Consider the following 7,707-nt stretch of genomic DNA (forward strand, 5'->3'; position numbering starts at 1 on the left):
ATTTCGCTCACTTCTTTCAAGAACGTCATAAATCAAAAAACTTGATTTTTCAGGAGAACGTTTTTAATGTTTAAAAACATAATACAATGTATCAAAAATAAATATCAAGCCACTTATTGATCTTTTTATTGTGCAACACATCTTTTTAGGTAAAACCTGAAGGTTTTTTCTCCATTTTAAAATTTTTAATATATTTTAAAAAATAACTAAACAAAACCCTTTCTTCAAAATGCCAACACAACATTTTTTGCCCTGTAGCTGGTAAATATTAAGTTAAAAATGTGACTCTTTTGCTGGGATATAGTACATTTTCTGGGCATTCTGAAAACATGCACAACTGAAAATTGACGATTTTTGATTTTTGACGTTCTTGAAAGGAGTGAGCGATTTACGTTATAATAACTATTAAAAACATTCAGAGAAAAAAAAGGGTATGGTATAAAAAAATAGATTTCGCAGGAAGGAGAAGGAAAGGAGAGGAATTAATGAGGGTGGTTTAAGGATTTTTTTTTCTAGGTAAGAAGATTAAAAATAAGAATTATTTTTTTTTTTAATAAAAAATAAAATAAAATAAAAAAAATTATAAATATACATACATATACATACACATACATACACACATACATACTTATAAATTCATTCATGATTTTTTTTCCACCAATTCAATGCATCAATGAGTTAGGATAAGTATCCATGTCATTCCCATACAAGTGTCACATTTTCACCGTGAAATTCCTTGGCATCTTCATTCATTTGCGGCCCAAAATAAAATGTCGCGTCCGTGGTGAGATGTACGCGTTGATAAAAATGGAATCACCCATTATATGCAAATTTGGCTTGGCCAGCGACAAAATAAATAAAAGCCCCGAATGTAAATACGCCTTTGAACGATCGGCATAAATTTCGGATATGCAGTTAACTCCTTTTATCTGAGAACCCTAATAAATGTTTCGTTTTGTATAAGCACCGTCTCGTAAAATCGTAAAAATAACAAGGAATCTTTTGTTGATTATGTTAATAACTCGACCGTTATACAGGTGATAAAATTTGAATGTAGGGAAAAAAATATTTATAAAAAAATAAAGGTTAAGTGTCTATTTTTTTATCGATTATAATACATTTATTCAGACGTTTAATTTATTTTATCGGTATTTATTCTAAATATAAATATAAATAAAGAGCTCTTTGCGGTGGTATGGACATGTGGAGCGAATGGATAGCGAGAGAATGACTAAGAAAATATATGTGGCGAATGTGAGAGGGAAAACAGACCGTGGACGACCGAAAAAGACTTGGCACGATCAGATCAATCAGAACCTAAAATCTGGCGGTGTCAAAAGTCTGCGTAATCGGAGGGCATGTATGACTAGATGTATGGATGTGAAGGTGGCGAGGAGTGTATGTCAGGACAGAAGAGTGTGGCGTTCCATCCTCTCTGCCTACCCCTGCGGGGAAACGGCGTGATGGTAGTAGTAGTAGTAGTAGTATAATATTTTTATTTAATATACTCGTACAGTTACATTTTTTTACAATTTAATACAGTTTCCACACATTGCAACTTGATACAATTATTATAATTAAAAATTATGTTTTAATTTTTAAATCAAATAGATTTTTCGTTCTACTAAGTTGTATTTTATGAAAAAACACATAAAAAGTAATATTGCGACAATTGTTTCGCCTAGTTATTGCATTTTCAAACGAATTGTTTCGCCTAGTTGATGGCCTTCGTTTGAAAATGCCATGACTAGGCGAAACAATCGTCACAATACTAATTTTTATGTGTTTTTTTTTAAATAAAATAAAACTTAGTAGACTCAAAAAATCTGTTTTATTTAAAAATTAATACAATGGAGTTCTACAAATTAAACGCAATTTTCAACATAAAAAGTCCGACGAGGATGGGATTCGAACCCACGCGTGCAGAGCACATTGGATTAGCAGTCCAACGCCTTAACCACTCGGCCACCTCGTCGTGCTAGACCCGTTTGGTGATATTTGACGGTTTGAAGTTTCAATCAGACATTAATTAGATCAATCGATCGATCTACTTATAATTCAGCTGAATCAATAATACTACATTTAGCTTCGGCTACATCCAGTACAGTACAACTCGGTTATCCGGACTGTTTAGGGGTGAAGGTAGTCTGGGTAAGGCCAAATTATCATGGGTAGAATGGCGAATGCTACACGTGTATAAAGTGATTACTTAAACCAGCCATTTACAGATCGAAAACCCTGTAAATACCTCCAAATGTCACTAAAATATCACCATTCACCATTCTACCCATGATTGACAACCAGACTATTTTAATTTTTGGAGGTTATACATATGCTCACTCCTTTCAAAAACGTCATAAATCAAAAAACTTGATTTTCAGGAGAACGTTTTTAAAGTTTAAAAATATAACACAATGTATTAAAAATAAATATCAAACTACTTATTGAACTTTTTACTGTGTTACAGATCTTTTTAGGTAAAACCTTAAGGTTTTTTATCCATTTGAAAAATATTTTGAATATTTGAAAAAATAATTAAACAATATCTTTTCTTCAAAATGCAAAAACAACATTTTCTGCCCTGTAGCGGGTAAATATCAAGTTAAAATATGCTAAAGAGCTGGGATGTAGTACATTTTCTGGGCATTCCGAAAACATGCACAACTGAAAATTGACGATTTTTGATTTATGACGTTCTTGAAACGAGTGAGCGATACATGATCCGATTTCGAAACATTGTTCTTGAATCACTAGAATTTTTATAGAAAAGAGAAATATTTATGTTTTTATTATTTACACAAATATTTCAATTTCATATTATTTCTGTGATCCTAAGCGGCTCATTATTAGTAATAGGTATCAAATTGTGGTAGATTGGGTTTGAACCGAGAAACTCTGACTCAAGAGTCCGTGACACTAACCACGGGAGCACAACCCGACACAACAGGAACAGAGCCAGGGGAAGTCGAGACTTCCATATTCTCCTTCATCTATGTTGAGATGTCAAAAAAATTATAAGAAAAATAACTCCTACAATTGGAGATATTACAGATCTGTGAACAAGTATTTGGACGCACTCAACATGTTTTTGATATCTTAATATCAATATCTCCTTCTTCTTCTCCGACTCATTCCTCATTGCTGAGGGTTGTGACCCTTGCAGAAGCAACGACTCTTCTCCAGTTACCCCTTGACTGCGCTGCACGTTGCGCTCCAACCACTGAGGTGCCTGCTGCTGCCTTAATTTGATCGGTCCATCGTGTGTTCTTCCTCTCCCTCTCTTTCCCTCCAGGCTACCGATCACAACTAGTCGTTCCAGGCTATCCTCGTTGCCACGCGCAACGTGTCCAAAGAACTGGAGAATCCGTCGGGTACAGAAATTGGCCAGAGTCAAGCCATCCAAGCGTAGTTCCTGGCGAATGGACTCATTGGTGCGTCTAGCTGTCCATGGAATTCGGAGCATGCGCCTCCAACACCACATTTCGAAGGCATCAATTTTTCTCCTTTCTGCTGCTTTTATGGTCCATGTTTCAGCAGCCTGGAGAAAAATGGACTGGACCGAGCTCCTGACAAGCTTCATCTTGGTGTTGTTACTCACACCCTGGTCTTTCCAGATTTTGTCTGGCTTAGACATGGCACTTTTGGCGATGGCGATATCTTCTAAAAGAAGGCAAACCCTGAATGCAAACAAAGATTAATTCTAACACACTCAAAATATTTTTAGATAATATAATGCGAAAGTTATCCGTAACTAACGCGCACTAGTTGTGTTCCACTGATCCGAGGCAAACATTCAACCTTTTCAATTTAAATCTAGGTATTTTTAACCACTGAGTGATCTTGACGATTTTTAAGATACATTTTTCAATCTTCACCCTCCGTAAACACATTTTCACCCTCGCTTTTTCTCATCCTTCCACCCCCCACCCTACGCCCTACACATTCACCCTGTGGCCACTACAATAGCAGTAGATAATATAAATATTGCTATTGTCGCGTTCCCCGTCATAAAACAAACCATCACCCCTGTCACATTCCCATGCAGAGTAATTGCCATTGTCATACCATTGATTTATTCCACAAGCTGTTTTTATAACCATGGTTTTTTCATTTTTTAATTAACGTTTTACTTATTATTTTTTGACATCTCATCAAAGATGAAGAAAAATATGGAAGTCTGGGCATTTACGGGGCTTACGACCGTCATAGGCTGGTTTAAGTGATCACTTTACACACGTGTAACATTCACCAATTCTACCCATTATTGACAACCACACTACTCAAATTCTTGGAAGTTCTATATATATGAACAAATTTAGAAACCTTGTTCATGAATCACTAAAACTTCACTAGAGACATCTATTGGTGAGATGTAAAGAAGCTTTTTATTAAGCAGAAACTCTTATATTAGTATGTGAGATCCGAATCCCGGATTATAATCACACACATGAGAAACGCCAGAAAATACCATTTTCATTTATTATTATTAAGCTTATAATTTGACCAGATAATTTATTTACAACATTTTGAGTGTGTCCAAATACTTGTTCACAAAATCTGGATTATCTCCAATTACAGGAGTTATTTTCATATTATTTTTTGACATCTCATCAAAGATGAAGAAAAATATGGAAGTCTGGGCATTTACGGGGCTTACGACCGTCATAGGCTGGTTTAATATAAGAGTTTCTGCTTAATAAAAAGCTTCTTTACATCTCACCAATAGATGTCTCTAGTGAAGTTTTAGTGATTCATGAACAAGGTTTCTAAATTGGTTCATATATATAGAACTTCCAAGAATTTGAGTAGTGTGGTTGTCAATAATGGGTAGAATTGGTGAATGTTACACGTGTGTAAAGTGATCACTTAAACCAGCCTATGACGGTCGTAAGCCCCGTAAATGCCCAGACTTCCATATTTTTCTTCATCTTTGATGAGATGTCAAAAAATAATATGAAAATAACTCCTGTAATTGGAGATAATCCAGATTTTGTGAATAAGTATTTGGACACACTCAAAATGTTGTAAACGTTTTACTTAGTTAATACCACTATTTCTTAAAATCTACTGTGACACGTGTTTCGATGTTAAAAATTAATTGATTTTACCACAAAGTGACTGCCGAATCAATTAATGAAATCATGTTTTTTTTTATTAAATGAGTATAAATAACTCATTCGGCAGTCACTTTGTAGTAATATCTATGCATTTTAAACATAAATTTTAGTCGGAAAATAATAATTTAAGAAACGTCCGAGACATTACCATTTATATAATTTTTTGACATCTCATCAAAGATGAAGAATAATATAGAAGTCTGGACATTTACGGGGGCATGACGACCGTCATAGGCTGGTTTGAGTGATCACTTTACACACGTGTAACATTCACCAATCCTACCCATTATTGACAACCACATTACTCAAATTCTTGGAAGTTCTATATATATGAACCAATTTAGAAACCTTGTTCTTGAATCACTATAACTCCACTAGAGACATCTATTGGTGAGATGTAAAGAAGCTTTTTACCAAGCAGAAACTCTTATATTAGTAGGCGAGGTCCGAATCCTGGAATACAATCACACACATGAGAAACGCCAGAAAATACCGTTTTCATTTTTATTATTTAAGCTTATAATTTGACCAGATTTTTTACACACTCTTATATTCGGACACACTCAAAATGTTGTAAATTACTATCTATCATTAGTATTCTAACTGTCCATCAAACCTCCTCCCTTAGTTTTTCCCTCTACCTCCTTCCCTAAACTCTCTTTTTCCTTTGCCCTCCTTATTATCATCTTTTGTAATTTATATTTTTTTACCCATTATTGACAACCACATTACTCAAATTCTTGGAAGTTCTATATATATTAACCAATTTTGAAACCTTGTTCTTGAATCACTAGAACTTCACTAGAGACATCTATTGGTGAGATGTAAAGAAGCTTTTTACTAAGCAGAAACTCTTATATTAATAATAAAAATGAAAATGTTAATTTCTGGCGTTTCTCATGTGTGTGATTATAATCCAGGATTCGGACCTCACATACTAATATAAGAGTTTCTGCTTAGTAAAAAGCTTCTTTACATCTCACCAATAGATGTCTCTAGTGAAGTTCTAGTGATTCAAGAACAAGGTTTCTAAATTGGTAACTTCTAAGAATTTGAGTAATGTGGTTGTCAATAATGGGTAGAATTGGTGAATGTTACACGTGTGTAAAGTGATCACTTATATTTTTTCAAATGTTAATTTGTAATTTATATCAGACCGGAAACTTACTAGTGATATGTAAAGTTTTAAAAAGGTCCTAACTCCTTTGTTTACTCTTTACAAGACTATTGAACTGCATTTTCCTGCATTCAAATATTTTCTTATCACAAGTTTGAATTTGTATGCATCCTATGCTGCTTAAATTATACTTTATTTGAACAACAAAGTATAAATTAACCGTATCATCATAATCTACACACAAAATGTAAGTCAATTACTGTTGTATGTAATTTAATAAATACGCTTTGAGAATATTAAATGGTTTTACAAATAAAAAATCGATTTGGTTATCGAAAAGGAAGTTGTACGTTAAAAAATAAATTAGGTGATTCATAGTCTATTTGATAATGAGCGATTGTTTAAAAAAATACAAGATATTTAGCGGTATTCGGGTTCCTGTTAACGGTTAAATGAAAAGTCGTTGCAAAAAATACGCGAGCAGCACTTTGCACGTGATAGAAGTGAAAAGTGAAACTTCTTAAAAATAAACTTTACTTCTAGAAATTTGGTGATGGTTTAACAAACTTGTATTTATTTAAATTGGCAGTGACAGGGACATTGAAAGCTTTTAAAAGTAAATTCACAATAAAATCAGGATATAATTTAGTTTCACATTATCTAAAAATTTTCGCAACTAAGGTTATAAAATAAATTGCTTTTTGGCTGTAATACCGGGATGTTTAAGAGAAAATACTGGAAAAAACAAGCATATGAATATAGAAACCATGAAATGCACAAAACCTTCCATAACGCACAGCGTTAAATAACCTTGAATAACGCACTGCGTTGAATAACCTTGAAAAACGCACAACGTTGGATAACGCAGAGCTTTGAATAATCTTGAATAACCTTGAATGACGTTGAATAACGCAAAACATTGTATATCGCACAGTGCTGAATAACCTTGGACTACGCACAACGTTGAATAACCTTGGATTACGCACAACTTTGAATAACCTTAAAAAACGTAAAACATTGAATAACGCACGGCATTGGATAACCTTGAAAAAGCACAACGTTGGATAACGCAGAGCTTTGAATAATCATTAATTATTTTGAATAACGTTGAATAACGTACAACGTTTAATAACGCAAATTGAATAACGCAAAGCAAATTGAATAACGAAAATTGCACCTTGAATAGCGCAAAGCGTCGAATAACCTTGGATAACGCAAAACATTGAATATCGCACAAATTGAATAACCTTGGGTAACGCACAGCGTTGAATAACCTTAAATAACACAAAACTATGAATAACGCACAGCGTTGAATTACCTTAGATTACGCACAACGTTAAATAACCTTGGACAACGCAAGCGTTGAATAACCTTAATTAACGCAAAACATTGAATAACGCACAGCGTTGAATAAAATTGAATTGCACACAGCATTGTATGACTTTGAATAACGCACAACATTATTTTTATATC

At 33.8% G+C, this 7,707-nt stretch overlaps 1 non-coding gene across 1 annotated transcript; it reads right to left on the reverse strand.

Annotated features, from left to right (window-relative positions):
- Window positions 1-1,893: 1,893 nt before the first annotated feature.
- On the reverse strand, window positions 1,894-1,975 carry TRNAS-GCU (transfer RNA serine (anticodon GCU)). Its single transcript has one exon. It is a non-coding gene; the product is annotated as a tRNA-Ser (tRNA).
- Window positions 1,976-7,707: the final 5,732 nt, after the last annotated feature.

This window comes from Brachycentrus maculatus, unplaced genomic scaffold, assembly GCF_059751285.1.
Source record: "Brachycentrus maculatus isolate JH-2025_06_01 unplaced genomic scaffold, ASM5975128v1 h1tg000064l, whole genome shotgun sequence".
In the NCBI taxonomy this organism is placed as follows: Eukaryota; Metazoa; Arthropoda; class Insecta; order Trichoptera; family Brachycentridae; genus Brachycentrus; species Brachycentrus maculatus.